A 20,808-nucleotide genomic window follows, 5' to 3' on the forward strand; every position below is an offset into this window, starting at 1 on the left:
TTAATAATCTAGGAATACAATTCACCAAAAAAGAACCGGAGATACAAGATCACCCGCCCAGAATTCACAAGTATTATCTCCACCCAGAATTCACAAGTATTATCTCCATGACAATGAAAATAAAGTAACTCAATCATCTCCCTCTCCCTCTCCGTGACAAGTACAAGTATTATCTCTGCCATTAGTAAAACAAGAAATGCAAAGGCCGATTCATTCGAGAAGCCGATTTTTTTCTCTTCCATCTTGTAAGGCAACCGCAAGAAGAAATGAACGGTTTTCTCGATCCTCATAATTTATAGGATCTGCTTCCTTACTACAATTGAGCTCATTTATAAGGTGCTCCAAGATTTTAGGCAGGGTGTTCTTTTTTGGAGTTTCTGAGCGCTTGTGTAACTGTTCAGACCAAGATTAAATTATGTTCAGACCAAGATTAAATTACATTATAAATCAGGTTGGCTGGATCTCCTCTACTTGAAATTTAAGCTCTTGTATCTGAAATTTGATTGAATCGATTTTGTGTACCATGGCATCTCTTGGCAGCGGCGAATGCAAAACTAACATCAGTACGTCTAATGAAGAAATTAGCTACAATGAGTCTTGAAACGAGGGATTTCTAAGAAAAATTTGGTTAAATATAAGCAATGTTTTGATGGGGTGGTTTAGAAACATAATGGATGTTGGAAGAGAGGATCCCAGAAGGATTACGCATGCTATAAAAGTTGGGTTGGCATTGTCATCGGTTTCGCTGTTATTTCTGTGGGATCGATTATTTCGCAGGGTGGGATTTGGTAACCATGCAATTTGGGCAGTCATGACTGTCGTTGTCGTTCTCGAATTCTCTGCGGGTATGAGTTAGTTTAATTTAATTTACCCCTTGTTCGATTGTTTCCCACGCAACCATCTTTTTCATCCTAATCGACTAACATTTAGAATGGCTGTTGTTGCTGCTTGAGCAGGGGCTACCATGAAGAAAGGCCTCAACAGAGGAATTGGAACCATGGTGGCTGCATTTCTTTCCTTCCTCGTTTGCCACGTGTCATAGAAGGTAGTGCGAGGAAAGGCGTTTGTAGTGGGATCTTCCCTCTTCATCGTGGGTGAGTTTTTGTGCTCTCTTGGAACCACCTTGTTGCATTCACCAAATCTCAATTAGTACTCCACTACACTCATTTTGCAGGAGCGGCTACCACGTATGCCCGTTTCTTTCGTTCCCTCAAGAATAAATTTGACTATGCAGTGCTTATATTCCTGCTCACATTCAGCATGATAACGGTCTCTGGATATCGAGTGGAGAATATATCACGCATGGCATACGAACGCTTCGCCACCATACTCATCGGATGTGGAGTGTGTTTGGTTGTAAGTCTGCTCATCTTCCCCGCCTGGGCTGGCGAGGATCTTCACAATTCCACTGTCAGGAAGTTACAAGGCTTGGGGAAATCTCTGCAGGGTAAGAAAATCGAACGAAAACAATTGAGGTTAGAAATCCTTGTTTTGATTGTGATGAAAACGTAACGTTTTCTTCAGCGTAAAATTTGTGTTTTTCGCAATGGGCTGTTACAGATGAACTACTAGTACGCTTTGATTGGTGTGGCTTGTTATCAGTTCGGTAGATTAACTTGTTAAAATATCCGACTAATGTAATGGGCATGATATATTTGACGTTAGGATGCGTGGATGAATATTTCAGCGGATGCCGTACTGATGAGAAGGTGGAAGATGAGTCAGAAGATATCATACACAGAGGATACAAGTCTGTGCTGGACTCAAAGGCTACCGATGATTCTTTGTTAAACCGTAAAAATATATAGTTATTAGAAAAAACTAATTAAGTGGTAGCCATGACAACTTTTGACATTAAAGAATGTTAAATGGATCGTCTGAAAGCATTGATTGTACATGTTAATTGCAGGAAGCATTTGCTAGGTGGGAGCCAAGGCACGGTCTATTTCGATGTTGGCATCCATGGTAGCAGTATGTGAAAATTGGAGTGAAGCTTCGTTATCTGGCTTATCCTATTGTGGCCTTGTATGGATGCCTTCGATCTGAAATCGAGGTATATTCGTATGCATTTCCTCATTTGGTATCATTACCTTAAATTTACAAATTATCTTCAATGCATGCACTATAGCTGATGAATATTTGTTTTGCATTCGTTTCAGGCCCCTCATTCCCTTCGTTCACCATTGAAGAAGCCATGCACCAACGTCGCCCACAAAGCAGCCAAATTACTGGCAGAGCTGTCAAGCTGCATTGAACAAATGAGAATATACGACTTCGAGCCAATATTGGAAGAAGTTCAACATGCACTGGAGGATCTTCAAGTTTCCTTGAATTCTCAACCAAAGCTCTTACTGCATTCAACAACAAGAACGCCGAGTCAAAAAATCGTACTTGAGAATGAAAATAGAGAGGAGGAGGTAAGGTGGGCGACGAGAAGAAGATCATGGCATGGAGAAAGTAGTGACGAGAAGAGGTTAATGCTGAGACACGGCGTTGAATTTGGAGAAGCACTTCCATTGGCTACGTTTGCGTGGTTGGTGGTGGAGATCGTAGCGAGGCTTGAGCACGTGGTACACGCCGTGGAAGAGCTCGCGGAAATGGCAATATTCAAGCCTCACAATCCTTCGACGTCGGATCAGGAGGCTTTAATCATAACTAGTTCTGCTTCTCCCCGTAGTTATATCAGAGACCCAGTCTTGCAAGAACGCCAAAAAGATGTGTACATATCAACAATGTCGACTGATTTTCCCCTTCAATTCACACTCTAATACAGGAGTCAATTTTTAACATCATACACTAAGGGAAAAATTAAGCTTGCCAGAAACAAAGTCAAATTCTATGGTTGCATTATTAAATTTTATGTATTAATGATTTACGCTAGTCTCATTTTTGTCTCTCTCACAATTGTCATATCATCTTGCTGACACCATGAGCTACTCCTAATCCCAATCTTTCTGAGAGGAGCACATATCTTAACTTCACTATGCATGTCTAATCGAATAATATTATAATTATACCAAATAATCAATTTAAAAACAATATACACTATTATGACATTGGTAAATTTTTGTAAACTTTTCAAAGACTAGTTGTTACACCTACTTCCAATCTTGTTTGAGCAGATGTCAAATAACATTTTTAATTTTCACTTCTTTCTAATTTACTAATATCAATCTATAATACCTTCTATTCTTATTTCTTATTATAATTATAATCTCATCACATACTTTTATATCATGATTATTCTTTATTTGTTTCCACTATCTATATCTACATCTCTGTAACTCTTGATATTACGTCTTCGAGACCACTACCTCCTATGTTCCAAATATCAAATATATGTTTATTCATGACCAAAAATATTTGTAGTAATGAACAATATTTATCGAAAATATTTCAGATTATAAAACATCGTTCTTTTCTTTCGTACGCTTTTCTCTAAATATATCAATATCATTCTTCCTTCAAATATCTGCTTTATATCATCATTGTTTCATGATATGTACTCCTAGATTTCATTTATGATTATATCTAACTATATTTAAAATTAAATTTAATTATTTTTATATTTATTATTAGTTATTATTTTTGGTTTAAAATAGAGTAAAAGAATCTCAAACCTTTCCTTTTACTTGAAAGTTGGTGTGTAGAGTGCTTGGGCACACTTTTTTAGAACAAACAAAAGGTTTGCAATGCAACTACTGCCACCTACAAACAAGACAATGGAAAACCTTAAATAAATAGTAAATATTCAAGTTTTGAAACCAACTGTTTTAAATATTTTGAATGATTTGAATAGAAATATTTCCAAGGACCTAGGGATTCATATTTTATAGCTATATAAAGCGTGCACACAAATATTTACATCCACACATTTGCAAATGTTGAAGTAAGCCATTATTAATGTGTATGCCAACGATTTCATGGGTTCAAAAGAAAAAAGAAGAAGAAGATTTGAAATGTTGAAAAATGTCATAGTTTTTTTTGAAACTTATAAGAAATTGAATAGGTTCCTCCGCAAGGAAATTCATAACAAAATGAAAGACATAATTATTATTTTTAATTATAATAATCTCGTTGAGTAAAATATTATTTTTATTTTAATACATTTGTAATTGATTAACGTTTCATGTAAAATAATATTTTTCTCAAAATTAGTTTCTTAGTCTTCAAACCTCATTTTTATAATACTAAATCTTATATTAATTAATTAATTTAAATCTATTGAAGGCTTTATAAATTAAAATTTAATTTTAATACCTAGAATTACATTATTAGGACTTTTGTTAGGGTTAGTTTTTTATTGGGACAAGTGTTAAAGTAAGGATTTAAGGGTTAGGGTGAGCATTAGGGTTTGACATTTAGGATTAGGATCATGGTTTAACATTCATAACAAGTTATTAGGGTTAACCATTTAGGCTTAAGGTTTATCTTAAGATTTAGGATTCAAGGTTAGTCTTTTACATTTTGTATGAGGGTTTAACATTTATGGTTATTATTACGTTGAGCGTTATGGTATGGATATACATAATAGTTAAGATTGGGATTTATATTAAGGTTAGGTTTAATAGTTAGAGCTAGGATTTAGAATTAGGGTTGTATATTTAGACTTGATGATTAGCAATTAGGATTAGGGTTTAACATAAGGATTGGATAATGATTTAAGGTTTATCATTTAGGATAATAGTTTGGATTTAGATTTAGGTTTTAGTTTTTCAGATTATGATGTGGTAATTGGGGTTAGGATTGGAGTTTATTATTTAGGGTGTAGCATTTAGAACTAGGATTACAATTAAGGCTTATAATTTAAGATTTATTTAGTTATTTATGGAAATAGGATATGATATTACATCATGGTTAGTATTATAGCTATCAGTAGAGTTTGAATTATGATAGAATTTGGGTTAAAGTTCAACATTTAGCATTATGATTCAATAATAAGGGCTAGGATTGGTTTTTGATAATAGTGATTAGAAATTATGATTTAGGATAATAATTTAGGGTGGGATTAGGATTAGGGTTTAGCAAATGGGATTTGGGCTTGGAGAGACTTAGACTTAGGTTAAGGTTAAATATATTATTTTTTGAAAAAAATATTAATCATAAACCTAACTACAATTGAACTATAATACAAATTCTCACCATAAACTTTAATGAAAAATATTAATCCTTATGCTTACATAAATTTTGCCTTTGATTGTAAGCGTAATAAAAAATCATAACCCTAATTTATTTAATATTCTCACTACAATTATTGTTTGGGTGTTTGAGATTGGAGTTAAAATTTAGGGTTTTGTATTTAGATCATAGTAAGCATTATGGTTCTAATTAGGGACACATAATAGTAAATTTTAGTGTCAAGGTTAGTGTTTATAATTATGATCAACAGTTAGATTTTACCATTAGGATTATAGTTAGAATTATTTTTAGGTTTACTATATTTAATAAAATTAAAATAATTGAGAACACTATCCACCTCATGTATACAATTATGTAACATGTCTTGTTTTTTTTCTCTATAATGACATTGTGCATAAGTTAAATTTTGTGCAAGTTTTTATTTTTGATATTTTCCTTAAATTTGGGCTTACTTATTAGAGTTTAATTCCACTACACTTCCCTCACACATGTTTATAAACTTCCTCCAATTAATCACTAAGTTGTGTTAAAATTAAATTAAATTTTATCTACTTCAAAAAATTGTAGAACATATATATTATCCTTTTACTTATTTTTAATATTTATCCTAGAAATAATGAAAATGATTAATATGTATTTTTAACTATCATATATTATTGAGGACCTTGTTTTTAAATAATTAGATATCTAAATCATACGCTGTCTACTCTAAATACTTATTTGAAGTACTTTGTTACCAATTTTAGGGACCACCTCAAATTGGTCGAGCTATATAGTTGTCAACTGAATGAAAAGTACATGTTTTCATTTCAAAAATTTCACAAAAATTGATAAAGTTATACTCATTCTTACTTTTGATCTAATTTCTTTAATAATAAGATAAAGGATAAACTACATACATAGCATAAAAAACTTGAAGTACAACATCAAAATAATGATTACTATCAATCATGTAAGAATATTCAATTTGAAACCAAGCCATGTAATCTCATGAGTGAATAAAAAAATAAATAGTGACAAGTTACAATGCTTATCATATACAAAAAAACATCTTGATGATAACAAAGAATTAACAAAATATTGTTTCACGTGAAGGACTAGTCCAATGCACCAAAATTAATGTTGCTAGTTTTTTCTTTATTTTTCTCAAAAGCACCGATAAGAGGATCTACACCTTGAGGAGGGTAAGTGGTAGTCTCCCAACTTGGGCCTACCTTGTCCCAGTTCAGTTGGATGGCCCCATTCACTTTCTAGATATCAATGACTCTCTTTAGTGAGCTATCTTAAAGCTTCACATTCTTCCTAATTTAGCATGTTTGAATAAATGTCAAAAGAATGGACTAGTTGTATACCATCCTTATATACAATCATTATTCCCTCATTAATCTAGATCATGAAGTCGTCCTTGAGGAACTCTACAACCATAGATACTTGTGACATGATATTGAAGAAGGTGAGTTTAAGCATAAACCTAGTAAGTTTCCTCTTGATATTTTGGAAGACTTCATCATTCCTCTTTTTCTGAAGATACAAAATCACTTCAGTAGATAGAAAAAACTAGAACTGATTAAGCACATTGTCAAATTTATCTACATGACTAGCAAAGACTAGTAAATGGAGTCAACAAAAGGTAAATCGTGCATGAAAGCTTTGAAAAGAAGGGAAGCAAAACATTTTTACTTTAGAGCATTCAAGATTTGATGGATTTATTTTAAGCCCCAAAATGGAAGCGTTTTCACATAATGTTCATTTTCATTTTAAATGAAGTGTCCATCGCACTGGTTTAGTTTTTAATACTTGCCATTCAAGAGTGGATTTTCTTAATTAAACTATCCAAACATTCCAATGAAAAAATTATAATATTTAGACATGCCTTCCATGAAAAAGCAAGAATGGTTCATTTTTAAGCTTTTAAACATGGGTTTTCAACCAATCATTATAAGAAACTTGCAAAAACCTGTTAGTATTTTGCTCCCACAAATACTTGCAACAAAAAAAGATTATAGGTTTGCCACTGGTTGGTCTATCCAGCAAACTCGTGGGTTTAAACTTTGATCCCACAATGCAGGATCGAAGCTAAAAGGTATTTGGATTGCAGTGAAAAAAATTGGTGAAACTACGAAAAAATGGGTCGTGAGAAGAAAGTAACAGGGCAATCTTGCAAAACGATGATCACATGGGTTTATGGGGACACTTTCCCACTGACAAATTTATCTGTGGGTTCGATAGTGGAGGGAAAAAAGTGGGGTACAATGATTGAATAAATAGGTGAAACATTCTTGTAGGTTTTTACAATGATCCTGCTGGTAAAAATTAGCATTCCCATGGGAATAGAGTCAGTGGGTATGACAACCCGGATGTTTTTAATGGCACGTAGTGGTGGGGTTTGGGGCAAAGGGTGATTTCTCCTTCACAAGGTTGTGTTCTCATGGGTTGAGGATCACGATCTCACAAATACGAGTTTACAATTTTGTGGTTACGGGATTGCGAACCAGGGGTTCTAAAATGTTGGTGAAACTAGAATTTGATTTTATGGCCGGGAGCATAATTCTTGGCAAGGGACTTTGGTGCCTTCAATTTTTTTTAGAAGAACACCTACATGCATAAAAGACACAAAATGTTAGTTTGGTTAGTTCAAACATGAATAAACAAAAGTGTGATTATAGTGACCCGAATGCGGACTCCCACTGGCTGTGCCAAAATGTATCACCGAATCTAGTAGTGTAATATTGAATACTAACTAGTAAAAGCATTCACAAAAGTAAATAAGTAAAAACTTATCAATTGGGTTATCATTTGATTTTATCAATTGGACTATAGTCAATTAAATAAATTAATTAACTAGGGGATGATGATTAATTAATTAAATAATAAATATTTAATTAGTAATGTCCTAGGAGACTACTAAATAAGATTACCTAGTGGTGTAAATAGATTTAGGTGTCTACAAAATTTACTTTTGAATTAGGGATGGATCCTATGAATTTTCTAGGAAAGTTGATGCATAACCCAAACGATATTTCTCACACAAACTTGACTCAAGCATTTTTTACGCAAAAAAAATGGGGAAGAAGCAAGAGCAATGAATACTAAAAAATCCCTCAGCTTGAAACCCGACATCATAATATACTCATATTTGAATGAAAAATGATTGCACCTGTGAAAAAGAACTTAGGGATTTTTATGACCACAGTGAGACTAGAAACATTAAAAAGTTTTGACTGCTAGGAAAACAAAGGGGCCTTAAACATGACAATCGACCCTTCATTAATTGATTTCAAAAAGTAACTCAAAATTATAACGTGGTAAAGGTTTTCAAGAGTTTCACCTAGGGTTTTATACTTAGGAAACTTTAATGGACATGGAAACAAGTAGAAATCCCACCCTATCAACAAAGTTTGAGCATTTTATGATACAAATATTAGATTTTGCACTTTACTAGAATAAGGGCTAACACCCACAACTACTATTTCACCCTTTTAAATAATTTAGGTTTAAGAAATGAGTTTTCTTTCCTTTCTGTCATCTCTTCTCTCTCACTCATAGTATCAAGGCTCATAGAGAGAATCCACATAAAACCATTTTGCGCCAAGGTTTAATGGTTTTAATTTATGATTACATATAGGGAAAAAAGTGAAATTAAACCTTACGAGGTCCTTGGTGTTTAATAAGGATAAAAGCTAGAAATTTCCTTCTAGCAATAAAGGTACGGGAAAAGGAATTATGGAAGAGTTGGGTGATATTAAGAGTGAAATGAGTAAGAGGAAGAAGAAAAATATCGGTTAAAAGGATACAAAAATAGAGTTAGAAGGTGAGGTGAGGAGGATGGAAAGATATTGAAGATGGTGGATGATGGGGATAGTGATTATTTTGGTGGTTCGATGGACAAAATATACAAGCCTCTCAATAATTGTCCTTCCCCTATTTCATCCCATTCTCATGACAACCAAGGCCTTCGTCAGAATGACATGGAAAAGGAGGAAAAAGTGATTAATCAAGAGGAGGATGATGAGGATTTTGATAAATAGACTCTCCATCTTGAAATTTTTTTGGATAATGTGAATCATGATGTGCACAGTTCACTTAATGCCTCAACCCAAAAAGGGGATCAATAAAGATGTTGAAAGTCAAAGAAAGAATTCCAATATAAAGAACATTCCTATAACTAATATGGTGGACACGGACCAGAAATTGAAGAATCCACTTGTTCTAGAATTAGAGGACCCAAAGTGTTGGAATATATTTGACCAATATAACTTTTGGGGGGGTGGGTGTTGAATTAGTATTTTGTGTGACAGAAGGCAAGCCGCTTGCTCATATTGTATCCCAAGAAGGATTGATGATTTATCTAGGCAGAGTTAAAGTCATTCAACAATTAAGTCTTTCATTGAGTAAAACTAGAGTAAAGTCCTTCTTTGGTCAAGTAAATTTCTTGAGGAGATTTATGCCTAACTTCTCTAAAATAAATAAATGTATAGTTGGTATGATAAAAGAAAATACAACTTTAAAATGGACTGATGTTGGGAAAAGACTTTTGAAGATATCAAGAGTTCCATAGCAAAAGCCCATGTTCTTGTCCATCCTAACTACACTAAAGAATCCATTATTTACTGTTATTCCTTAGAACATACTATGTCAACTATATTGATGAAAGAGAATAAAGAAAGAATACAAGCTCAAATTGCTTTCATGAGTATACCATTGAAGAATCAAGAATTGATATACTCATAGATGGAAAAACATGTATATGCAATGGTGAGAGCCCTTAAATTTTTTAGGTTTTATGTGCTACATTCTCATTCAATAATATATGTGCCAGATCCTACAACAAAAAGTATTATGATGGAACAAGAGGTTGGTTGTAATAATAGAGGAGTATGGATAGAAAAAGTCCAAGAATATGATATAGAAATTAAGCCAACAAAACTTGTAGGAAGTAATACACTTTGTAAAGCCTTGGTAGAGGATCAACAATTCAAAGAAGAAGATACTCCAAAAGTTCTAATGGTAAGCCTTTAGGATCCTTGGTTCTCAAACATTACTTATTTTATGATATATGGTGAATTCCTTGATCGATTGATTACTAAGAAAAGAAGGGTTCTAAAAGCAAACATCTTGAAGTATGTGATTCATGATGATGTCTTGTACAAAAAAGCAATTGATGGAACATTTTTGAGATATGTGGATAAAGAGCAACAGGTAAAATTGTTGACATCTTTTCATAATGAAGCATGTGGAGGACACTTTTATTCTACTGTTACTGCATTTAAAATTTTGAGCTGAGGTTATTATTAGCCTTACATGTATAAAGATGCATATAAGTGGGTGGTTACTTGTGAGAAATGCAAGATGTTTGCTGGTAAACCTCAGCTTGCTATTCTACCTCTTAGGCCAATGGTAGTTGAAGCTTGTTTCAATGAATGGGGTTTATATTTTATAGGTCCACTTAATCCTCCTTCTAGTCAAGGACACTCTTACATGCTAATTGCCACAAATTATTTTAGTAAATGGGTTGAAGTAAAGCCAATGAAGAAGTATTCATCAGAAGTAGTATGTGAATTCCTTAAAGAGCATATATTTATTAGGTTTAGGGTTCCTATAAAATTGATAATGGATAATACATCTAATTTTTCCTCTTTATAAATTATTGGATTTTGCTATGATAATGGTATTCAAGTTGGACATTCCTTTGACTATTTTTATTAAGGAAATGGGCATGGTGAGTTTGGTAATAAGAATCTGATTAATATTTTAAAGAAATTGGTCTCAAATAATTAAAAAAATAGGCATAAGAAGATTCATGATGGTTTATGGGTTGATAGGACCACACCTAAAAGGGCTATTGGTATTTCACCTTTTCAGTTAGTCTATGGAGTGGAAACTAATTTGCCAGTACCCTTAGAGCTTTCTACATGTAAAGTAAAGACGATGATTAAAGAGGATGATTTAAAAGATGGATTAGAGAAGATGATCTTGTAACTTAGCAAATTGCAAGAGGAAAGAGAAGAGATGGTTGATAAAATCACTGAACACTAGGGAAGAATCAAAAGGCTGTTTGATAGAAGAACAAGGCCTAGAAAATTTATGGAAGGTGATTTCGCGTTGCTATGGGATAAGAGATATGAGCCAAGAGGTATGCACTCGAAGTTTTAGTCTTTGTGGAAAGGGCCATTTTAGATCATTTAAGTGAATCAGAATAATTCTTTCAAATTCGAATATCCCATTGGAGAAACCCTACTATGTTCCTATAATGAAAAGGATTTGAAGTTGTATCAAATGCAAAATTGAAAGTAGATAACCCCTGCATAGTAGTTAGATAGGTAGGTAACATGCAGTTTTCTTTAGCTTAGTTGCTTGCTTTCTTAGGTTGTTTGTTGTTGTTTTCCTAGTTTAGATTTTTTTTTTTTTGTTTGTTTTGGTTTTAAGTTGTCACCTTTTGTGCAGAACCAAATATTGCTGGATTTCTTTCAACCATTATCATGCTTAAATACCCATCCAGAGTCAGTCGTTGCACAAGTTTCAGTTCATATCTTTTTGCTTTACGGTTTTGGAGTCAAATCAAGTATCAATGTTTCAAGTATAGGTCTATATTTCCCATAGGATTATCTATCTTCTCATCATTCCTTCAAATGAGCTAACCTAATGCAGAGAATCATATGAACAATGCATCAATTCAAAGCTAGGTGATTAGGGTTTGAAAGGTTTTATGTGTCATCTCGATGAGAAGAAGGTCTAGAACTTCTATTGATTTGTTCCTAACCATGATCAACAAAAATATTCAACATTATGTTATGGTTTCCATGAAAGACATTGCAGATAAGAAATATCAGTGAGCAGAAGAAGTAGTTCATGCAGAAGAAAAGATTCAGAACCCTCGTAGAGTCAAAATATGAAGATAAGAAAATATGCATCGTCGATTTGGTACATGAATGGTTCATATGCAATCATAATAAGCTAAATGGTGGAGAAAATTCAAAGGAATGAAAGAATCCACACTATTGGCCAGTTGATAAGTCAAATGGTTTAGAAGATCAAATCCAGATCATTGATAAAGACCAGATCGATGGATGAAGTTTTAATGATGGAAATATGACTATTCAATGATGCATCTTATTCATTGTCAGATCAAAATAACATCTACACTCGTCACTATATCATTATGAAAAGATGAACATGCTTTAATCATTACAAAAAAGTGACAGAAAGACATGTGTCCTATGGGCCATTACATTTCACGAAGCAAAACTAGGTCAATGTTAGATCGTCCAAGTAATAAAATAGTTCCAACTATTCACCATGGTGTATCTAGTTGGAAAGTGGACCCGCATCATAAAGAAAATAGAGAATTAATATCTTTTATTTTTGTCATCAGATCAAAAGAGAGATCAATGCTCATTGTTATGTCGCTATAAAAAGTTACAAGGAAAATAATCATAGTGATAGAATGATTGAAAGATATGTGTACATGGAGGGACTGATGGATGAAGTTTTAAAGAAAATTTATAATGTTTTAATCATGATCGTTAATTTAGTGTTCAAAAATGCAATGACCATTGGAATATGAAATACACAGCTTTGGCCCAAAATAGTAGACTATGAAGAGTTAACAATTTTCTATAAGTTTTTCTGAGATTGCATGAAATCGAATAGTCATTTCCTATTTTCATAAACACCATGAATTTAGAATCATTGATGGAGAAGATGCCACATATTCATATGACTAGATAATTTCACATTTTATTTCCTTTTCTATTTTGTGACTGTTGCTCTGCTAAACTGAAGGATAACAAAAAACTATAAATGTAACCTCATTTGACGATATAAAGTTTGATAAACTTGATGGTGAATTGATCTATATTTTCATTTACCCTATTTTCTTGTTATGTTTTATTGCCCATGCATAGATTAGTTTTGCATTAAGAGTTGAAAGAAAATCATATGTGGCTCTGTGGTTAACATATGGATACTATTTCATTTTGGTAACTATAGTGAAGGTGATTCCATTTACTTTCTTTATATATGGTCTTGTTACTCCTCTTATTAATTTCATCTCACATTGGATAGTTTCATTGGGAAATGAAAGATAAATGTGTATGAATCTATTAGTTATTGGTTGGATTCCATTTCATTCAAGGCTGGTAGTGAGAGCAATTCCATTTTCCCTCGTATGCATATCTCTTCATTCCTCTTCTACATTTTGATGGTTAATCTTCATTTAGAATAGAAGTAAGAGTTAGAAATATTAAGATAATCTACTATAGTCATTCCATTGAGAGTGATAGGTTATTCAAATCTATTTTTCCTAAATTGTTTGTGCCTACAAGCAATTTGGTTATCTTTTACCACTCTCAAGTTATGAGCTTATAATGTCAAAACCTCTAATCTCATAAAAAAAAATTCATTGCATATCATTTCAAATCATAGGGAATTACACCTAATCATTTAGAGGGTAATCATAGAATACATATACTAACCCGTTTGTTGGTAAACATGTTTTTGTCTCTCCAAGCATTGGGTATCCAAGAGTTAGGATTTTAAAATCTAATAGGAGAGAAAATTGTTAACCAATAGTATTTAAAAAGTAAATTAATCTAATATATCTTGTAAATGGATGAGATCATATTATGTTAGATTTAATCTTGTAGAACTTGTAGGATATGTGCCCAATGATTTTTTTGAGAGGGAAATATGAACTTTTAAGTAATTCTTGCAAGAAACACTATATCAAGAACTAAAATTTTTGTAGGACATGCACAACATGAACTTTTAGAAAATCCTTTAAAGACTTCGAGGAAAATATAGTTTCAAGTTTAAAGCTAGATCATGTCATTGATAAAATAGGATCATTAGAATTATCCATACATCTTCAAAATATGACTTGGGCAATAGTACATTCATGAGACTAACTACTTTTTCAATAGCAACATACATACTTGTCATTTCTTCATTCAAAAGAACAATACACATTGACAATGCCTAAGGTGTACACTCATTTTCAAGATACGTTAACAATAATATAGATAATATCAATTTTACATATTATATAAAGTACATAACAAACAAGTTTCTAATTTGAGCCACTAATTTATTGTTAGAATATAATTTGTTATTAATTTAAAATTACTTAACACCTATTTTAATAGAACATTTGCAGGATCTAGAAAACCATTCAAAGGATAAACAATATGAAATATTTCCTAAATTTCTTGTGCACATCATTTGTTTATGTTCAATATTTATTTTCAAGCTACAGATGCAACATAGTTCTATATTCTTTGTCTATGACTCTTTAGATGAACACTTGAACACATACATTACTTTAAGAAACTTTACAATTTATGAATATGTCACCATTACTAAATGTTCAAAAATTTTAATGTACAATTTGACTCAACACTTACCCCAAAACCCACCACACTAGAGGCAAGAACTTTGGCGCTTGCACCCCTTGTTAAGATCTATCATATTCAATAGTAGTATATAATAATAAAATATGATGGTTAAGTTTTTGTGGTGTTCAATTTAATAGTGGTATTGTATGAAAGTTAAGTTTTTGTGTGGTATTCTCCTTACTAAGGATCAAACTCTAATAAATAAAATAGACCTATTTTTTAAAAAAATATTATTATTATTAATATTAAGGTTTACATCTAATCTTAATTGAAAAAGTGTCAAAAATTTATACAGATATAATTGAATGTCAATCATTAATTCATTTTGTTAGATTTAATTTTATAATTAGAAATTGAATAATATCTTGATTGTAATTCGAAGAATGTTAGAAAAGTTATAGATTTTTAGAAACGCTATTAAAATAACTCAAATTTTGTCATTCTGATAAGTCAACTTGAAAGGTGACACAACTTTGTACTTTCACCCTCTAACTCCAAGTCTAGAGAAAGTGAGGAGAAAGGGAAACATGCGAGGAAAAAATAGAGAACTAGGAGGTTCCAGTGCATCAATGATGATGAGAAGGAAAATGCTACTAAGTCCCCCCTGATGATGGAGGAAGTTTAGTCATTATAAAGGTATATCTCATGTTTCAACTAGTTTCAGTTTGGACAATCTGGATCTCACAGGTTGTCCAACCTAGCCACCCATATAAAAAGTTGTGAGATCTAGCTTGTCCAAACTAAAACTAGCCAAAACATGAGATATATCTTTATCTTGAGAAACTTCCTGCATCTTTAGGGGAGATTTAGTAACATTTTCATCCTCCTCATTATCGATGTACTAGAACCTTCTTGCTTTTTTGTTTTTTCCTTGCATGTTTCTCTTTCTCCTCACTTACTTTAGACTTAGAGTTAGAATCTAGTTCTTTCAGGCTCTCATTATTTTTCACTCTTTTTTTCTTATTAAGATTTGAGACATCTCTATGGGAATGTCTCCCACCCCTAGTTAATTAATTCCATCCTAACCTCACCTACATCCACACCCTGAAATGTCTAAAATAACATAATTGAAAGTTCTAGTATTACATCAGAGAAATGTGGACATGTGGAAGAAAAGCAAGATGAAATAAAAGATAGCCTGGAAGAGATAGACTGGGATTTTGTGTCTAAGGGGATTGGAAAAAAAGGAACCCATGATGCTAAGTAGGAGCAAAAATCTAGGAGGAACTTCTATATTAAGGAACAACATGGTATACTCCAAGATACTGCAAAAGCCTTCTCAGATATAAACACCCATGTTTTGGCTACACTTAGTATGGGCATGGAAAATCTCATGAGAAAGGATGATAACCTACGCACAAATGATAACTCATCCATGACATCTACTTCCCCTCTCAAGAGGCCTAAGGAGGACCCCCTTATTTCCCCTCCCCCTAAGAAACCCCATGTCCAACCCTTGACCCCTTTTACTTGTCCCATGCACCCCCTTGTTCAAGACCCCAACCCACCCACCGATTTGGATCAAAGTACTTTCAAATAGGTTGAAGCTAAATTGAAGACATTGTGGACCAAGATGAAAGAGCAAAAGCACTTGCTAATTTATTTGAATATGAGGTTCACCACTTTGGTGGATTTTTTTTGTAAAGTCTATGCATTTTGTAGTAACCATTCTTTAGCTTCTTCAGTCAAGGAAGATGGGAGGTAAGGTGGAGGAAGATGAGGAAAGCACCTAAAGACTCTATAGGTTCCAATTAAATGACATTTTGAATATGCAGCAAGGGAAACCAACCCCCTGATGAGAAGAAAGAACGACTACTTGGCCTCATTTTGTGTTAATTTTTAAATATTGTTATGATGGTTAAACTTTGATCTTGTGTGGCCAATATGGAAACTTTTTATATGATGAAATAACCCCAACAGATTATCGACTCTTCAAGCACCAAAAATCTTAAAGCTTCAAGGGTTTGACATTTCGTCAAATAGTTAGCAAGCAAGGTCCGGAACTACTGTAATAATCATGTTTGAAAGAGCTACTAATTATACCAACTGAACTATGACAATTTATCAAATACTTTAGAGCCAACTTTAGTTGCTAAATTAATCTTGCAAAGATTTACAATTGCAAATGTACTATGATATAATATTATTAACTAGATGAAACTGGCAAAGAGAAGAATCAACATTGAGTCTTCAATTGGAAACTGGTCTCCGAGCGCAAGTTTGTATTTCCTCTGCCTACCCAATATGGAAAATACTGATCGCAAACCTTACTTTGTGAATACACCCCCTATGCTGCCTCTAGCCAATTATAGGACGCCAATTCTGTTGGAGAGAACAATGGACCTAGCCCTCTTTTCTCTGTCACCAATACCCTCTTACCCTTGTTGATGGCAATTTAAGCAATATTACTCCCGCAATGAAGGTTCGATAAGCCGTCCAGTCCAAGGAGGATGACATTGGCCAAGATCTCATCAACTTGCACACCAAATTTGACAACGATGAATGTTAATTCTTCTATCGGCTTGCTTCTTGCGCGAATGTCCTAATTTCGGCGTCCACTGTTTCTTCAGCGTTCATTACATTTGATGTTTGTTACTGGTTATTTTCCCGTCTTCAAAGAGGTAGCAATTTCTTTCGCTGTCTGCAATAGTTTGGCTCAGAATTTCTTGTTGGAGACCAAAACCTAAATGGCTCCCATTTCCTGCGAAAGAAACCCTCAGTTCCGACTCCAATGGTGTGACGATATAAGCTGTAGCTATTCCAATCTTCATGCGAAACTCTGCAACTCATGTCGGCTTGCGATTTTACTGAATAATCCTCATGATTCCTCACCCATGATATTTGCTGATGCTGGTATTTGCTCAATGTTGGCCATCAACGATGAACACTTCTCCCGCAGAGTTTATCCTGCGAAGATTTGCCAGACCAGTAAGGATTTGGGACTCGAGCTGGTTAAATCCACATTCACTTGGCTTCGATCTTAAATCTGCTCGTTATCCTTCAGTTTAAAATTTTGTCTCTGATATTCAAATTAGGCCCGCAGTTTCATTAATTCGTAATCCTTGATTTCTCAACTCCCGGCCAGACCTTCAAAACTCTTCAGTTCTCACGATTATCGGAAATCGTCTTCCTCCAAAAATTTTGAATATACAAATAAGCACAACATGAAATGGCTAAAGACCACCTCCAATGTGCAATAATTCAGATGATATTTCACTCCCTCAAAATTGCATACCAATTGAGAGTTATCGTTCTCAATGGCCAACTGTGACAATTGCGAAAACCCTAGGTTCCACAATGCACATGTGATTGAATCACAATCTGATAACAAGAGAGAAACAAACAACTACTTGATTCGAATGGAGCCCCGGGGTGCCTATTTATTCTTTTCTCTCCATCTTTTCCAGAGACTTCTAGAACATTTTTGATCTTATCTCTTAAGTGACTTTATTAAATATTTTTATAATCCAAGTCACTTTATTAAATTAATTAAATATAAAGTTATCTTTTAATATTCATTTATTTGATAACTTTATAAATAATTAACTTAATATCACTTATTTAGTTAATTAAAATAATTAATTAGTCGTCCCTATAAAACATTCATTATTTTGAAAAACCAAATTAATTAAATTAATTAAATCGAACTGTCACCAAAAATTGGGGACATGACAGTCCGCCCTTCCTGAAATTGCTTGTCCCCAAGGAATGGCTGAACCATAAACCAATCAATATGCCCAGGTCACCATTGAAGAAGCCATGCACCAACGTCGCCCACAAAGCAGCCAAATTACTGGCAGAGCTATCAAGCTGCATTGAACAAATGAGAATATACGACTTCGAGCCAATATTGGAAGAAGTTCAACATGCACTGGAGGATCTTCAAGTTTCCTTGAATTCTCAACCAAAGCTCTTACCGCATTCGACAACAAGAACGCCGAGTCAGAAAATCGTACTTGAGAATGAAAATAGAGAGGAGGAGGTAAGGTGGGCGACGAGAAGAAGATCATGGCATGGAGAAAGTAGTGACGAGAAGAGGTTAATGTTGAGACATGGCATTGAATTTGGAGAAGCACTTCCATTGGCTACGTTTGCGTGGTTGGTGGTGGAGATCGTAGCGAGGCTTGAGCACATGCTACACGCCGTGGAAGAGCTCGCAGCAATGGCAATATTCAAGCCTCACAATCCTTCGACGTTGGATCAGGAGGCTTTAATCATAACTAGTTCTGCTTCTCCCTGTAGTTATATCTAGAGACCCAGTCTTGCAAGAACGCCAGAAAGATGTGTACATATCAACAATGTCGACTGATTTTTCCCTTCAATTCACACTCTAATACAGGAGTCAATTTTTAACATCATACACTAAGGGAAAAATTAAGCTTGCCAGAAACAAAGTCAAATTCTATGGTTGCATTATTAAATTTTATGTATTAATGATTTACGCTAGTCTCATTTTTGTCTCTCTCACAATTGTCATATCATCTTGCTAACACCATGAGCTACTCCTAATCCCAATCTTTCTGAGAGGAGCACATATCTTAACTTCACTATGCATGTCTAATCGAATAATATTATAATTATACCAAATAATCAATTTAAAAACAAGATACACTATTATGACATTGGTAAATTTTTTTAAACTTTTCAAAGACTAGTTCTTACACCTACTTCCAATCTTGTTTGAGCAGATGTCAAATAACATTTTTAATTTTCACTTCTTTCTAATTTACTAATATCAATCTATAATACCTTCTATTCTTATTTATTATTATAATTATAATCTCATCACATACTTTTATATCATGATTATTCTTTATTTGTTTCCACTAGCTATATTTATTTCATTGGTTTAAAAGAAAAAAGAAGAAGATTTGAAATGTTGAAAAATGTCATAGTTTTTTTTGAAACTTATAAGAAATTGAATAGGTTCCTCCACAAGGAAATTCATAACAAAATGAAAGACATAATTATTATTTTTAATTATAATAATCTGTTTGAGTAAAATATTATTTTTATTTTAATACATTTGTAATTGATTAAAGTTTCATTTAAAATAATATTTTTCTCAAAATTATTTTCTAAGTCTTCAAACCTCATTTTTATAATACTAAATCTTATATTAATTAATTAATTTAAATCTATTGAAGGCTTGATAAATTAAAATTTAATTTTAATACCTAGAATTACATAATTAGGACTTTTGTTAGGGTTAGTTTTTTATTGGGACAAGGGTTAAAGTAAGGATTTAAGGGTTAGGGTGAGCATTAGGGTTTGACATTTAGGATTAGGATCATGGTTTAACATTCATAACAAGTTATTAGGGTTAACCATTTAGGCTTAAGGTTTATCTTAAGATTTAGGATTCAAGGTTAGTCTTTTACATTTTGTATGAGGATTTAACATTTATGGTTATTATTACGTTGAGCGTTATGGTATGGATATGCATAATAGTTAAGATTGGGATTTATATTAAGGTTAGGTTTAATAGTTAGAGCTAGGATTTAGAATTAGGGTTGTATATTTAGACTTGATGATTAGAAATTAGGATTAGGGTTTAACATAAGGATTGGATAATGATTTAAGGTTTATCATTTAGGATTATAGTTTGGATTTAGATTTAGGGTTTAGTTTTTTGGATTATGATGTGGTAATTGGGATTAGGATTGGAGTTTATTATATAGGGTGTAGCATTTAGAACTAGGACTACAATTAAGGCTAATAATTTAAGATTTATTTAGTTATTTATGGAAATCGGATATGATCTTACATCATAGTTAGTATTATAGCTATGAGTAGAGTTTGAATTATGATAGAATTTGGGTTAAAGTTCAACATTTAGGATTATGATTGAATAATAAGGGCTAGGATTAGTGTTTGATAATAGTGATTAGAAATTATGATTTAGGATCATAATTTAGGGTGGGATTAGGATTAGGGTTTAGCAAATGGGATTTGGGGTTGGAGAGACTTAGACTTAGGTTAAGGTTAAATATATTATTTTTTGAAAAAAATATTAATCATAAACCTAACTACAATTGAACTATAATACAAATTCTCACCATAAACTTTAATGAAAAATATTAATCCTTATGCTTACATAAATTTCCCCTTTGATTGTAAGCGTAATAAAAAATCATAACCCTAATTTATTTAATATTCTCACTACAATTATTGTTTGGGTGTTTGAGATTGGAATTAAAATTTAGGGTTTTGTATTTAGATCATAGTATGCATTATGGTTGTAATTAGGGACACATAATAGTAAATTTTAGTGTCA

The 20,808-nt window shown here is 33.0% G+C and overlaps 1 pseudogene; it reads left to right on the forward strand.

Annotated features, from left to right (window-relative positions):
* The first annotated feature begins 523 nt into the window (after positions 1-523).
* LOC149563390 (aluminum-activated malate transporter 14-like) lies at positions 524-18,840 on the forward strand (annotated as a pseudogene).
* Positions 18,841-20,808: the final 1,968 nt, after the last annotated feature.

Source organism: Cupressus sempervirens, chromosome 4, assembly GCF_028749045.1.
Source record: "Cupressus sempervirens isolate cs-2001-9-10 chromosome 4, ASM2874904v1, whole genome shotgun sequence".
NCBI classification, from domain to species: Eukaryota; Viridiplantae; Streptophyta; class Pinopsida; order Cupressales; family Cupressaceae; genus Cupressus; species Cupressus sempervirens.